Genomic DNA, 16,855 nt, shown 5'->3' on the forward strand with positions numbered 1-16,855 from the left:
AGTAATGGTTACAGCCATCAATGTTATACGGCCTTTTAATGTTATTTTAGCTGTTGAGGAGGCTCCTCATATTTTATAATCACGGAGCACCTTTTTAAATAAGACCATCATTGTGAAACCAGATATAAAGTGCTTATAAAATCGTGTCACAAAATATAGCCCCTAACTCTAAAAATTGCCAAAAATTGTGTGCACAAATTTGGGCATGAGCCCAATTTCTGCATGCAATGTAATTAAATAACAAGCTAATTAGCACCAATAATTGGCTTCTTAACAAGCAATTATTGGCATGAATTAAATTTAATTGAAATGTATGCTAATAAATTTAGGTGCAGGATCTGTGACTATATATTTACACGCGTTTTGAAAAAGGGGGCAAAGAAATGGGACGGTCATGGGCATAACGGGGGTATTCCTAAAATTAACATGTGTTGTTACGAAATAACGGGGATGCATGCCTAATGTAGGTGCATACATTTGCACCACATTTTACATAGTAGATGATGGCAGATGAAGACCTGTACGGTCCATCCAGTCTGTCCAACAAGATAAACTCATTATACTTGATATGTGATACTTCATATGTATACCAGAGTTTGATTTGTTCTTGTCATGTTCAGGCACAGACCATAGAAGTCTGCCCAGCACTGTCCGTGTACTAAAATTTCTGAAGTTAATGTCAAAGCCCCTTAAAATTTACACTCCAGCCCATCCCTATCTATTCAGTCACGATCAGGGCACCGACCATAGAAGTCTGCTCAGCACTGGTTTTGCTTCCCAATTACTGGCGTCGCCACCCAATCTGCGCTAACATTCCATGGAACCATTCCTTCTAAACATGATTCCTTTGTGTTTATCCCATGCATGTTTGAATTCCATTACCGTTTTCATCTCCACCACCTCCCGCGGGAGGGCATGCCATTTATCCACCATCCTCTCCGTGAAAAAATACTTCCTGACATTACTCCTGAGTCTGCCTCCCTTCAACCAATTCATGTCCTCTAGTTCTACTGCCTTCCCGTCTCCGGAAAAGGTTTGTTTGCGGATTAACACCTTTCAAATATTTTAGTTGATGTATATGGCCGCGCCTAAAGTTATCTTACCAAATAATGGCACTATTCTAGATCAATCACTTACTGGGAAAATTAATATGTTCACCCTTCAATTTCAACCATCCCAGATCTTATTCTTCCAACTTCCTTTCTTCATACATTACAAGTTTTCAATAAATCTTCAAAACTTTTAAATTCTTGCCTCAGTAATGCAAAATTGCCAAAACTTAATTTTATGGCAATTCTAAACTGCACTAAAATCTTCATCGGCTTCTATTATTTATATATCAACTTAAAGCACTTATCTTAAATACATTCGGACTGGGGGCTCAAATATGTCCGACATAGTAGAATTGGAAAAGGTGCAGCGAAGGGCGACTAAAATGATGGCGGGGATGGGATGACTTCCCTATGAAGAAAGACTAAGGAGGCTAGGGCTATACAGCTTGGAGAAGAGACGGCTGAGGGGAGACATGATAGAGGTATATAAAATAATGAGTGGAGTGGAACAGGTGGATGTGAAGCGTCTGTTCACGCTTTCCAAAAATACTAGGACTAGGGGGCATGCGATTAAACTACAGTGTAGTAAATTTAAAACAAATCGGAGAAAATTTTTCTTCACCCAACGTGTAATTAAACTCTGGAATTCGTTGCCGGAAAATGTGGTAAAGGCGGTTAGCTTAGCAGAGTTTTAAAAGGGGTTGGACGGTTTCCTAAAGGACAAGTCCATAAACTGCTACTAAACGGACTTGGAAAAATCCAAAATACCAGGAATAACATGTATAGAATGTTTGTACGTTTGGGAAGCTTGCCAGGTGCCCTTGGCCTGAATTGGCCGCTGTCATGGACAAGATGCTGGGCTCAATGGACCCTTGGTCTTTTTCCAGTATGGCATTACTTATGTACTTATGACATGCATGTTTCGCCTCATGGCTGTATCAAGGACCTCCCCTATAAAAAATATATCAAAAAAATCTCATCTTAGTATCATTATGTGTGAGTTATTCCTTTCCTACCCACCCATAATAATCCCCATGAATAAAAAACCTCTAATCCTTACCCTTATGCCGATCTAGCGCCAGCTTGACCCATTTATCAAAGGAACAATTCCTATCAAGATGGCCGCGGCGTCTGTTCTAAAGCTATTTAAATGTTGACGCATCTGGAAACCCCAGCTCCTATTGGACAGACCCAAATGCACTCAAATTACATTAAAGAGCCCCAATCTAATTCAGCATTCAACCCAAACGGATTTACAGTGATCAAATAGTAGATATACCACTGCTCTCGAAAATTTAAACGTTTCTTCAACGATCCACCCTCACTACCTTGGTCGATCTGTTCTAACTCTCTCCAGCGAATATCCTTCACCTGATGGTTTTTTTCCCCCCAATGTTCCACTAAGGGGGCCTGGCACTTCTGTGTAACAATTCGTGATTTATGCTCAGTCAAGCGTACCCGAATCGATCGGCTACTCACACATAATGATACTAAGATGAGATTTTTTTGATATATTTTTTGTAGGGAAGGTCCTTGATACAGCCGTGAGGCGAAACATGCATGTCGGACATATTTGAGCCCCCAGTCCGAATGTATTTAAGATAAGTGCTTTAAGTTGATATATAAATAATAGAAGCCGATGAAGATTATAGTGCAGTTTAGAATTGCCATAAAATTAAGTTTTGGCAATTTTGTACTACTGAGACAAGAATTTAAAAGTTTTGAAGATTTATTGAAAACTTGTAGTGTATGAAGAAAGGAAGTTGGAAGAATAAGATCTGGGATGGTTGAAATTGAAGGGCGTGTCTAAAGTTAGGCATGATTCCCGAGCATAAGCATGATTCTACAAACCATGTCTAGCTTTAAGCACGCTTATAGAATAGCACTTTTTTGGGCACTGATTTTATTGGCACCATATATAGTACCTAGCCCATGGTGTATTTATTTAAACTCTCCTTATAAATATCCAGCATAAATAAGCAAATAGCAAGACCAGATATCTGGAGCAACCAAAACACTGTGTTCCTTCATTCAGTGAGTCCAAACTCAAAATAGGTTGTGACTGGGTTTTATAAGCACTTTATATCTGAGAGGAGCTCAATGATTATTAATTATGAGGAACCTACTCAAAGGCTAAATTTACATTACAAGGTTGTACTAATGGCTGCAACCATTACTGTATGACAGATCTCACCATTTTTCAGTTAATTTTTCAGCTTGGAAAAGAGACGGATGAAGGGAGATATGATTGAGGTCTACAAAATCCTGAGTGGTTTAGAACGAGAAGAAGTAAATCAACTTTTTACTCATTCCAAAAGTACAAAGACTAGGAGGCTTATTTTTGAAAGAGAAAAACGCCCAAATTCCGACCTAAATCGGGAGATGGACGTCTTTCTCTTGTGGGTGCCCAAATCGGTATAATCGAAAGCCGATTTTGGGCGTTTCCAACTGCACTCCGTCGCGGGAACGCATAAAGTTGACGGGGGCGTGTCGGAGGCGTGGTGAAGGCGGGACTGAGGAGTGGTTATCGGCTGAGCAGAGATGTGCGTGCTCGGCCGATAATGGAAAAAAGAAAGGCGTTTTCAGAGAGAATTTAGGTCACTTTTGTTGGACCCGTTTTTTTCACGAACAGGTCCCAAAAAAGTGCCCTAAATGACCAGATGACCACCGGAGGGAACCGGGGATGACCTCCCCTGACTCCCCCAGTGGTCACTAACCCCCTCCCACCAAAAAAAAACGAATGTTAAACACTTTTTTTCCAACTTGTAAGCCAGCCTCAAATGTCATCCCCAGTTCCATGACAGCAGTATGCAGGTCCCCGAAGTAATTTTAGTTTAGTTAGTGCTGTGCGGGACCCATGCAGAGAGGAAAAATCAGAAGAAAAAAAAAAAACAAGCAAGTGCAGTCAGGGACATCTAAATTACCAGGATAGTAAAAGGGGGAATTGAACCAGCAACCTTCTGATTACAAGCTCAGTGCTCTAGCCAGTGAGCCATATTATTCAGGTGCTTAGATGGCCTTCCCTTTCCATTAAGTCCCTCCAAGTTTCTGTCAGCCAATCACCGCTATTTAGCTGACACAGATGTCAGCTAAATGAGCTGTGATTGGCTGACAGAAACTTGGAGAGACTTAATGGAAAGGTAAAGACGTCTAATCAGTGGTGCACTGGCTAGAGCACTGAGCGTATAATCAAAAGGTTGCTGGTTCAATTCCCCCTTTTACTATCTTTTAATTTGGACTTCCCTGACTGCACTTGCTTGCTTGTTTTTTTTTTTCTTCCGATTTTTCCTCTCTGCATGGGTCCCGCGCAGCACCAACTAAAGTAAAATTGCTCTGGGGACCTGCATACTACTGTCATGGAGCTAGGTATGATATTTGAGGCTGGCATAGAGGCATCTCAGGGGGACCAGTTCACTACAAATGCTGGCCCCTCCCATGACCAAATGCCTTGGATTTGGTCGTTTTTGAGCTGGGATGCTTCGGTTTCAATTATCGCTAAAAAACAAAAACGCCCAGCTCAAAAAACGCCCTAATCCAATGTATTTTCGAAAAAAAAGATGGACGTTCATTTTTTTCGAAAATACAGTTCGGCCCGCCCCTTCACGGACCCATTCTCGGAGATGGACGTTTTTACAAATGGGCGTTTGCGTTCGATTATGCCCCTCTAGGTGACATTCAAGGAAGTTACAAGGAAATATTTTTCAAACAAATAGGAGGAAATATTTTTTCACTCATTGAATAGTTAAGCTCCGGAACTCTGTGCCGGAGGATGTGGTAACAGCGGTTAGCGTGTCTGGGTTTAAAAAAGGTTTAGACAAATTCCTGGAGGAAAAGTCCATAGTGTGCTATTGAGACAGACATGGGAAGCAACTGCTTGCCTTGGGATTTGTAGTATGGAATGTTGCCACAATTTGGGTGTCTGCCAGGTACTTGTGACTTGGCTTGGCCACTGTTTAGAAAACAGGATACTGGGCTAGATGGACCATTGGTTTGACCCAGTATAGCTACTCTTATGTTCTTATGTTATGTTCTTATCTAAGATACATTTTGCAGTACTGCACAGGATATACTTTATTGATTAGCTTGGCTATGATATCTTCTGAGGGATTTTTTTTTGGTGTAAATCTACTTGCAGTGGAGGAGCAGCCTCATGGTTAATGCAATGACCAGAGAATCAGGGGAATTGGGTTCAATTCTCTCTTGTGACTCTGGGCAAGTCACTTAACCCTCCATTGGCTGAGGTACAAAATAAGTATTTGTATATAATTTAAAAAACACTTTGACTGTAACCACAGAAAGATGGTATATCAAATCTCATCATCCCTTTCTCTTGAGAAGGTTTAAGAGTATTTGCATGTTACTGGAGCTGGTTCTAGGTACCTATTTTACAAAAAAAATAAAAAATAAATCAACCTCACAGGACTAGATTATCTGGAATCAACTATTGAATGTAAATCCAAACCAGGAATTCAAAAAATAAACCACAGGCTACAGCATTAGATACTATTCAGTAGGTTGTAATGGACCTCAGTGAAAGGAGTCAACTGTAGCCATTTTTCAGGCATACAAGAGCCCTTGTTGCCACTGCGGGTAAAAACTCCCCCAGCACACATGGCCATGCGGTGAACTCTTACCGCATGGCCATGCAGCATAGAGTCCTTACCGTCACCTATTGAGTTGGCGATAAGGGCTCCCACGCTAACCCAGCGGTAATTGGGTACTGCGCAGCGATGTCCGATTACCGCCGGGTTATTGCCGCACAAGCCATTTCTGGGGATTTTCTTTTTCCCCCAGAAATGGCGTGCGCTTTGGGCAAGACTACCGCCGGCAGCCATATTGGGCCGGCAGTAGTCCTGGAAGAGCGAATGGTAAGCCCGTGTTGGGCTTACCACCGCTCTGTAAAAGGGCCCCATAACCAGCTACTGCTGAATATTTGCTTAGCCAGTTAAATTGCCATGGTCAAAACTGAAACCGGATATTCAATGCCGGTTACCAGATAAGGCCCATCATTGAATATCCGGGGTCAGCACCAGTGGTGGAAGCTAACTCCGCTGCCTGCCACCAGCTGAATATCATTGGTTATGTAACTTTGTCAGTCTATGTGCTTTGAAAATGAGCATCTAGCATATGGGACAGACTTATAGACCTCAATATGTGGAAGAAAGTGATATGTTAGAGATATTTAAATATCTCTGTAGCTTTAATGGACAAGAGATAAGTCTATTTCAATTGAAAGAAAACTCTAGAATAAGAGAGCATAGGATGAAGTTAAAAGGGTTTAGGCTCAGGAGTAATCTAAAGAAATACTTTTTTACAGAAAGAGTGGTGGATATGTGGAACAGAATCCCGGTGGAGTTGATGGAGACCAAACTTTATTTGAATTAAAGAAAGTGTGGGCCAAGCACGTGGGATCTTTTAGGGACAGGAAGAGATAGTAAATGGTGTGGATGGACAGACTGGATGGACCATTTGGCAGTGAGGTGGTGCGGGGGAGGGGAGTGGCAGACCAAAATGTGCCCGCCCACCTCGGGCTCTGTCCCCCTCCCAACGCGAGGTCTGGCTACGTCCCTTCTGAGATCATACTCCTCATAGCCTGGCTTAGGAGTGAGGTTCATTCCTGTCATGGTATAAGCAAAACTAATGGGACTTTTCCTTAAGGATGCTGTGGAGTGTTCCTAACTGTCAACAGATGCCTTCAAGAATAACATTTTCAACGTTAAGTGCATGATTTTTTAATACATGATTTTCTATTGTTTAAGTGTAAGAAATGCAAATTGCATCATATGAAAATAAACACTGATATTGAATATTGAACACTGACAAGATATCAAGAAATCGATATATGGAGCTTTTTTCTGACCTGTGATGTTGGTAGTTTATCAAAGGTAACCCTTTGAAGGGATAAATCTACTGAGGTCTTTTCTCCATGTATTGTAGCTCTTGACTCTCGTTGAATGATATACACACCAGATTGGGTATTGTGGAGGTTGAATGCTTTCCCTTTCCGAATCCCTTTGGTACTTGTACATGCACACGACTAACTCATTTGAAGAAAGTGCCTCGAGAGGAGCCAATCTTAACTTTGCCTGCTTAGCTTTTTACGTGGTCCTACTTGCCCAGCTAGCTTTGCGGCATTGGCATTGAACATTGCCGGTACTGTAATAACTTCCAGGACCACCCCGGCTGACTCTGCCCAGACAGTGCCATGGAGATCAGAGGAGATGTTCAGCAGCACTGCCTCGTTAAGTGTCGCTGTATTTCCTCCTGAGATATCCGGTGGGATTTAAATCAAGCAAGAGCCTTTCCTACCTGGTTAAGGGGTCCTTTTACTAAGGTGTGCTGAAAAATGGCTTGCGGTAGTGTAAGCGCGGGGTTTTGGCAAACGCCGATCCATTTTTCAGCATGCCTGTAAAAAAGGCCTTTTTCATATTTTTGCCGAAAATGGACGTGCGGCAAAATCAAATTGCCACACGTCCATTTTTTGGTCGGCGACCTTACTGCCAGCCATTGACCTAGTGGTAAAGTCTCTTGCGCGCGTCTGAAAATAAAAAATTATTCTTCGGCCTAGTCCTGTGAGGCTGCATGCCAAAAATGAAATTACTTCAAGAGCCATGCGGTAGTCAGGCAGTAACTCCATTTTGGCGCATGTTGGGCACGTGTAGATGCTTACATACAGGGCCGCCGAGAGACTGGGCCAGGCCCGGGACAAGGCCGCCCCCAGGCCCCCCCACCCGAGGTCGCTAGGCCACCCTTCACCCGCCATTGGGCCCTCTCTCCACCCCCGGGCCCTCAGCGCTGACCTTAAGCACTTCACCTTCGAAAGCGCAGCAAGCAGCGGCAGACCACTCCTTCCTTCTGTGTCCCGCCCTCACGGAAGTTACGTCAGGCGAGGGCGGGAAATGGAAGGAAGGAGTGGTCTTCTTCTGCTTGCTGTGCTTTCGAACGTGAGGCACTTAAATTCAATGCCAGAGAGCGACGGACTGCGGCCCAGGGAATTTTGTCCCCCCTGCCCCCCCCCCCTTGGCAGCCCTGCTTACATAACTGAGTAAAAGGGCCCCTAAACCCTTTTAAATATTGGGCCCAAAAGCTTATCTTGTATGTCTTAACCAGATGGTAAGCTCTCTAGTGCAGGGAGGGTCTCTTATAGACAAGTGTTTGTGTAGTGCTACCTACATAATGAGTAGTGGAGTTGCAATCAAACCCACCTTCAAATCTGGATAAAAGATATCTTAACTGGAGAGACCCAAATGAATCTAGAATCTAAGGGGACCTTTTATTAAGCTGTGTTAGGTGCTAACACATGCCTAACGCAGCAAAAAACTGGAGTACCACGACTGGGATGTGTGGAGTTGAACGGGTAGATGTGAAGCGTCTGTTCACGCTTTCCAAAAATACTAGGACTAGGAGGCATGCGATGAAGCTACAATGTAGTAAATTTAAAACAAATTGGAGAAAAAGTTTCTTCACTCAACATGCAATTAAACTCTGGAATTCATTGCCAGAGAATGTGGTAAATGTGGTTAGCTTAGCGGAGTTTAAAAAAGGTTTGGGTAGCTTCCTAAAGGAAAAGTCCATAAACCGTTATTAAATGGACTTGGGGAAAATCCACTATTTCTGGGATAAGCAGTATAAAATGTTTTGTACATTTTTGGGATCTTGCCGGGTATCTGTGACCTGGATTGGCCACTGTTGGAAACAGGATGCTGGGCTCGATGGACCTTTGGTTTTTCCCAGTATGGCAATACTTATGTAGGTGTCCTGCGGTAACATTGAAATGTGTGTATGCTAACCACAAGCTAAAAAATGGGCAGAGAGTGGGCATTCCTGCGTTCACCAATTAGTGCATCTACATTACTGCATGCTAACTGATTAGCATATGGATAACATAGGAGCCTTTACGGCCAAAAAGTGTGTGGTGGTAAGTGGTCATGCACTAATTTTTAAAAATGGCCACTATTGCCAAAAAAAGGGCATTTTTACAGCTGTTGTAAAAAAAAAAAAAGGCCATAGCAAGCAAGAAAGACCCACATATGGGTGCAGGGGTGGACTGACCATTTGGGCAACTGGGCAATGCCCGAGGGCCCAGAGGCTCTAGGGAACCCAGAGGAGAAGCCCGGATGCCCGGCGTGCCACTGGTGATCTCGTGGCCTCAGCCGGGGGGGGGGGGTGGTAACATGTTCTTTCCTGCCTGGCCCCCTGGGCTGCCGCTATTCCCCCCCACCCGGCACCACCGTATTTTAAAAATGGCAGCCAAGACTCCCTGTGGAAGACTCGCGAGACTGTCAAGACCCGCGAGACTACTGCATGAAGTCTTGACCGCTATTTTGAAAATATGGCAGTGCCGGCAGCAGGGGAATAGCAGCAGCACAGTGGGCATGAAAGAACATGCCCCCTCGCAGAGGCCACCAGACTACCAGGACCCCTCAGGTAGGACCAGGACAGCGGGGGTGTTGGCTGGGGCGGCAGGGGGGGGGTGTCAGGCAGCTGCCTGGCAGGGGGCTCAGACCACCCTCAGTCTGCCCCCCGTATGGGTGTGTTAAAGCCACTTTTTACCACAGCTTGGCACAAGCACCCCTAAATCAGGCTACAATTGGCTCAGCCACCCTTAACCATGATAAACGAGAACAAATCAACTGTTCTAGCCAATACTTTGCTGAAGTTCACGTGCCAGAATTGTGTTCTCTCTCTTCTATAACTACTAGAATGGATTAGCTCAGCTGGAAATGATAACACCTGGTGCGTCCAACTACTGGAACATCAGAAAAACAGAGAAGTGTTGAGTGTCAGTGTGGAAAAACATGACGTATGAACTCCCATTAACACTTTTCACTTTTCATGCCTTAGGCTTAGCCACCTTTAACTTGGCAGCTGCATTTTCTCTCATTTCACTGCTTTAGTATAATGACTACATCTTTGCTTGCCAGCAACCCCAAATGAAATTACCATAGTTTTATTGCAATATAACTACCTCTACAGTAAAGGCATGCATGGCTACAGTCCCCTACATTGCGTCTGTAAACTGTGCAGGGGAGCATTCCAGAGCTGGAAAGGTGTCTGGGTGACAGGCCAATAGTACAGCATGTTAACTCTTCATGCTTCTGATTAGTATAAACTATAACGGTGTATAAACTATAACAGTATAATTAATTTATGTATATATATATATATATATGTACACACACACACCACAACAACATAAAAATCGGTGTGAAACACTTCAAACTTACTTGCAGAATGCCAGACTCCTGTTATTTAATGGGGGAGGGGGCGATGCTGCATTGCCTCTGATACCAGAGTTGGTGCTTAAAACCACTGCCCTCACAGTGCCAGTTGCTGCAACACCCTGCAGCCTGTGATTTTGAGGGCAAGCATTTGCCTGCCTCTTCCAGCACAGGGTAAAACAACAACAAAAAACTCCTCTCAAACCTTCCCGGTCCTGACACTGCAAAGATTCTGAAGAACAGTGTTTATCTTGTTTAATATCCAGTTTGTAAACTGGTTCCAAGTTGCAGTGTAACATGTATACGACCAAAAGCTTTCTCTCAAATATGTGAAGACTGTTCTGATTCAAGTAGATGGAAATGACACCCTTTTTCTGTCATTGGAAGGTTTTGTTCTCATTTGTACCCTCTTACAGTGATAATAGCTGAGTTGTGTACAATTGTCTACAGCACAGAAGACGGACAGGAAAAATAAGTACAGCAAATCTGTATTCTCTAGCCTTAGTTTAATAAATAATAATAATAATAAATCTTACCTAATGAATGAAAACCCTGTGGCAGCAGCTCAGCTTCCGATCCTCTCCCACGTTCAAGCCAATACCAAAGTCCTGAAGTTTACTGCAAGATCTGTCTCAGGGAGTGAAAGAATAACTTTTGTAGCCACTCTTATAAAGAAAGGAAATAAGATCACCAACAGGCGGAGATTTTTTTTTCCCCCTCTCATCTAAAATCCAGATAGCAGATGGGACAAAGCATGCAAAAAAAGAAAGGAGTGAGCTTCAGGGAACTCTGCAGAAGTAGTTAACAGCAATGCAAGAGACAAGGCTGTAGAGTGGGACCCAGCCACTACCCGGGCCTGCCACTGCTGAGACTAGGGAAGGGACCTGAAAGTGAGGGGAATTAACCCAGCCCTGGGCAAAGGGAGGGAGAAGCGCTGGGACCACAGGGGAGGAGAGAGGGGAGGCGGACCTGAAGGGGAGAAGGATTGAGTTTCAGGAGCCAGCACATGGACAGAGAGAAACAGAGAGACGGGCTGGAGGCTGACAGTCTTGTCCAATTATAGCCCAACTTTTCTGGATATTTTGGTCTCTTTACAGCCGCATCTGAAATAACTTTGCAAGGAGGGGTGGGGGGCTGTGAGTCGGATATGAATTGCTGGGGGGAGAAGTGCTGCCTTTAAAAGCATTACAGTACCCCCAACCTTAAAGCACAAACGGCAGGTACAGACAACATGGGACAAATTAGAGAAAAAGCCCCTGCTATAAGATTCTTGTAAATGTATTTTTAAAAGTCCCTCTTGAATGCTTTTATGCCTAAGAACAGGTGGCCTAGTCTTTTCCTACTGGAGTGTATTTTGGGTTGGATTTCAGCGCTGCCCGGCATCCTGAGGTCACCGTCTCTCTGGATGCCACATCGCTCTACTCTGCAGAGAAAGACAGCAGATCAGATGGATGGACAGTGACTTTAGTGGCTCCCGTCTGCAGATCAGTTTCATTAGGGGAGAAGGATGAGGTATTATCAGAGGGTAAGGCAATGGGGCCGGTGGGATGTAAAAGAAACGGACTTCAAGTGATAGCAAACTCTTCCAACTTAGGGAGATTGTTTGAACTGGCAGGGAACATCTTTCATTTGCAGTTAATCCTGAGAACTTCCGTATTAAAATAAAAGGTGATATAGAGGCTCATTTTCAAAGCACACATAGACTTACAAAGTTACATAGGTTACTATCATAAGTCTATGTGCTTTGAAAATGAGCACGCATCTAGCTGAGATATAATCCACTGTCACGGCTCATCCATCACGTCTGAAAGCTGAGGTATACTGGTCAGGGGTGGAATCTCCTTCCCCCTCCTCAAGGAACCCTTACAAACAATCCACCCTTCATAATCTTCCCTCTGTCTAAGATGCACTGAGAAATCTCATTTGAAATCAGTAGATCAGGCCATTATTATTGACCAGAAAAGCAAAATCGTCTCAAAAGAAAATGAATTCACTGTTTTTTTTTTGGGGGGGGGGGGGGGGTGGGGAGCAATTACTTTGGAATGGTATTGATAAAGTAGTTTAGCTTCTAGCATCATTATTGTGGTAGTTTATGGCTAATTTACCCCTTAAAGAATATCAGATAAACTATGAAAAAATAATGTTATAGTCCCTGGGGGAGGGGAAGAGTTCTGCACCACTGATGCAGGCACTGGGTAGATAATGACTGAATCTTTATATATTTTTTTATAAATAAAATAATAAGCCCCCCAGTCTAAAGACTATAATGGAAGACACTGTCAGGAATTTAGTGCTAGTCAAGGATATACGATATATATATATATGATATATGGAGAATAATAACTGGTATATAGTTAATGCTGGGCTATAATCCATTCAGAAAGGATAGGGTAGAAACTAGGAAGAAAGAGAGGAGAAGTGGTACTATATATACATATAAATACCAAAGCAACAAAACTGCAGGACATGTGAGGTGACGAGGAGACACTGTAGATTAATCTGAAATGGAACATCTATTTATACTGGTGTGATATACAGATCTCCCTCACAAGCAGAAGAAAACTCTGCAAAGAGCGGTTATAGAATGATGGTGAAAGATGATAGACTGAGGAATAATCGAAGGAAATACTTCTTTGTGGAAAGGGTGGTGAACTCATGGAATGACCTCCCATTAGAGGTGGTGGAGATTTAACTGAAGACATTCTCAAAATTGCTACAGTAGCTGACTAAAATCTTTGTGGGTTATCCCTGTTGCAGTGTCATCTTGAAGGAAAGGAAAAAGAGATGGATATAGGTTTTGAAAGAGGTAGCCAATAAAGTAAAGGAAATAAAGCTGGCATTGTTAAATTACATAATCACTAGGGGATATTTAAATATAAACTGGAGCACATGTACTACAAATACTGTCCGTATAATATTCCAGAAACATCAGAATTTAACAAAATATGCTTTATTGCATTCATAACAAAAACAGGGTGGAAAAGAACCAAGTCCGTGAGATTAGTCCAAACACCAGGATAAGATGCTCCAAACACAACTTTATTTGGACAAGTGGAGAGAAATAGAAGTGGGGATTGGGGTAAAAATTGATTCAACTAGAGCAGTGCTGGATTAATAGATTAAACACGCTGGAACCAGTTTGAAAGACGATGCACTGGCAGTGGTCTGAGCATAATAATTTCTCAACATGTTATTTATTAGTAGGTATTGAGTGACAATTAACAAGTGAATTTAAAATTGTATTCTCAAGGTGTCAGGCTCCTGAAGAAGCTATTAATAGCGAAACGGAGGACTCCTTAGAACCCAAAGAAGCCTTGAAAGATATGCTTATTGAGATTGAAGTTTTTACCATAAAATATATGCTTTTGTAAGAGTATTAGTGCAATTACTGTTATTAGTCACTACAATAGCTTGGATTTAGCATTGAATATTGAAAAATGAATATTTGGGATATAGATTTAAAAAAAGCAGAGGTTTTATGACCAGTGATTGTGATATGCCTATTATTAGGCTATGAAGCCACTGAGGTCTTTTCCCTTGTATTGTAATTACTAATCTTATGGCGGGTAAGTGGAAACTCAGTGGAGGAGTGGCCTAGTGGTTAGGGTGGTGGACTTTGGTTCTGGGGAACTGAGTTCAATTCCCACTTCAAGCACCGGCAGCTCCTTTTGACTCTGGGCAAGTCACTTAACCCTCCATTGCCCTGCCATGAGTGGGAAAGCGTGGGGTACAAATGTAACAAAAATTTAAAAAAAAATAATAGTGTGTGCATATTACTATGAGATTCAACAGGGGTTTTGTAATCATTCTTGTTGTTAGTACTGATGAAATGCCAGCAATAAGGCCACATAATTCAAACCATATAGGAATGGGAGTGAGGTAGATTTTGAATGATTTTCAGAGGACTTTATTCATGAGGAGCCAGCTACACTAAAGGTAAACAAAGCAATGGACGTGGAGGAGTAGCCTAATGGTTAGTGCAGTAGGCTTTGATCCTGGCAACCTGGGCAAGTCCCTTAACCCTCCATTGCCCCAGGTGTAGAAACATAGATTGTGAGCCCTCTAGGGACAGAGAAAGTACCTGCCTAAAATAAATGTACAACACTGCATATATCTAGTAGCACTATAGAAATGATTAGTAGCAGTAGTAAGAACTGGGTGGGATACATCCAGGAGCACTGAAGGAATGTAGGGAAGGTCTGGCAGCTCTGCTATCTTACCTTTTAAATGCATCCATAGAGTTGGAAATGGTCCTGGAGGATTGGAGATAGAGGAAGTGGTTCCTCTTCACAAAAGTGGAACTAAGGAGGAGGCTGGGAAATAAAGGCCAATAAGTTTCACCTAGGTGGTGAGTAAAATCAATGGAATCACTGCTAAAACAGAATAGCATAGTTTATGGAATCCAATAGATTTCAGGATTTGAGACAGATGTTTTCACCAGTGATGAAACTGAAACTGATCTAGAACTTTGACTGGGTGACCAGAGAGTTGGATCAGAGGAGATTGTAAGATGTGGTGTACTTAGATTTCAGCACTGCCTTTGACACAGTTCCACATAGATAACAAACAAACCAAGCATCTTGGTATGGGTCGCAAAGTGATCGACTGGAGTCAGATACTAATTAAGTGGAAAGTGAGCCAGAGTAATGGCAATTGGGGTCTACTCTGAAGAAAGGGGGGGGGGTTATTTGTGGTCCACTGCAGGGATCGGTCCTTAGTCCAATTCTTTTCAACATTGTTTTAAGCGATATTGGGAACAGACTGTCAGGGAAAATTTGTTTTTGTTTTGTTTTTTGCAGATGATACCAAGCTCTGCAACAAAGTAGACACCATGGAAGTTATCCAAATATGAAAAGGGATCTAGCAAAGCATAATGAATGGTCTTGAGTGTAGTTGCTAAGATTTAATGTTAAAACATGCACGTCCTTGCAACTGGGATGCAAAGAACCAAGGGAGTAGAATAATATAGGGGTGAGATTCTGTACACACTCTGGGACTGATCGTATGTAGTCTTAAGGTGGCCAAACAGATCAATAAAGTGATGGCCAGTAAGAAGCTTGGGTGCATAGAAGAATGGCCAGCAGAAAAAAGGTAGTGACACTGGTTCTATATGTGTATTTGGTGACAACTACTGTGTACAATTCTGAAGACCACACCTTCAAAGGGATATAAACAGAATAGAGTCAGTCCAGATGGTGACTACTAGCTCAGCATTCCTTACTGAATTCATATCTTACCCTGTATTTTGGGAGTCATCACTTTTTAAAACTACTGATACTAGGCTTCCTATCTGTCAAATTAGTTCATTTTAAGAGTATTCAAATTCAGTCATCCTGCTTATTGTTCAGGAAGACATTGAAAATGTATCTATTTTCCAAGTATTTTAATTCATAACTGTAATTACTTTTGCAATTTTAAGCATATATTTTATGTATTTTTTGTAAGTGTTAACAGGTTAAGTTGATCTGCTTCTGTAAACCACTTTGATTCCTATTGGAATAAGTGGTATATAAATGGAGGAACAGAATAGAATATGGATTCTTTTTAGAAACACTTTATAACATCTATACACTTTAGCCTTCAACATAAGTAAATTAACCAGGGACCTCAGCGGTGCCCCTTGCTGGTTCATTCATATTCTATGCCAGCAAGACTTATGCACCCACCTCCTCATTGGTACATAGTAGAAAGATTTTTAAATTATTCTTAGAAATTTTAAATTACTTTTTCATTTTACATTCTGTACAATCAATGATATTAACCACTTTTATGTTATTTAAAACAGCAATACTCATCTTAAAGATGTTATCTTAAAGATGTGACTCAAGCTGCCGGGTTTTTTTTGTCCGACATAGACTATGTTTTGCTTTTCAGCTGTATCAAATCATACCTCCTAAAAACATAACAAAGGTATAGATTAATATTAAAACCATACCATTGTCCCTCCAAACTCAAGACTAACATGTTTATTGTATTACCTGCTTAGAATGTCGCCAGCTGTCATGACTCACCATTTTCCCCTGGGGCCAGGCTCCGGTTCAGCAGCGCAGGCAGCCGCCATGATGTTTGGCCTCGTGTTCTGCTTTACGATGCGGATGCGGATGGCCACCATGGCATTTGGCTCCTCCTCCTCTCTCTCGGTGACAGCTGCGGTCCTGGAGTCCCACGCAGCAGCGCAGACAGCTGCCCCGTCTTTAACTACGCTGCTTATGCTCTGCTTGGCTCTTCCGGAGTGGAGGTGTCCTCCTGAGGTCAGATTCCCTCACTTTTAAGGAGGAGCTGGACTGGGACTCAGAGCCTCAGCTACTTCTTCCTGACGGAGCTGGTGCGTTCCTGTTGTACTTTTTGCTTTTTGCCTTTCTGCTAGCTGTCTGCCCTGACCAGAAGCTTGAACCTGATATTGTCTTTTTGCTAGCCACCTGCCTTGATCAGAAGCTTGGACCTGATGTTGCCTTTCTGCTAGCTGCCTGCCTTAACCAGAAGCCTGAACCTGATGTTGCCTTTCAGCCAGTCCACTCCTGATTCCTGTGCCTGCTAAAGCCAGTTTGTTCTTGATTTCTTTGTCTGCTACAGCCAGTCTGT

General features: G+C 42.6%; 1 protein-coding gene across 1 annotated transcript in view; it reads right to left on the minus strand.

Moving 5' to 3' along the window:
* The window catches only part of COL22A1 (collagen type XXII alpha 1 chain), a 743,309-nt gene extending 732,186 nt beyond the window's left edge, over positions 1-11,123 (minus strand). Inside the window, exon 1 of the mRNA XM_030219538.1 lies at positions 10,810-11,123. The gene's annotated coding sequence lies outside the window, so the exon portion shown is untranslated. The remainder of the gene's footprint in view (positions 1-10,809) is intronic.
* Between the last annotated feature and the right edge of the window lie 5,732 nt (positions 11,124-16,855).

This window comes from Microcaecilia unicolor, chromosome 1, assembly GCF_901765095.1.
Source record: "Microcaecilia unicolor chromosome 1, aMicUni1.1, whole genome shotgun sequence".
Taxonomy (NCBI): domain Eukaryota; kingdom Metazoa; phylum Chordata; class Amphibia; order Gymnophiona; family Siphonopidae; genus Microcaecilia; species Microcaecilia unicolor.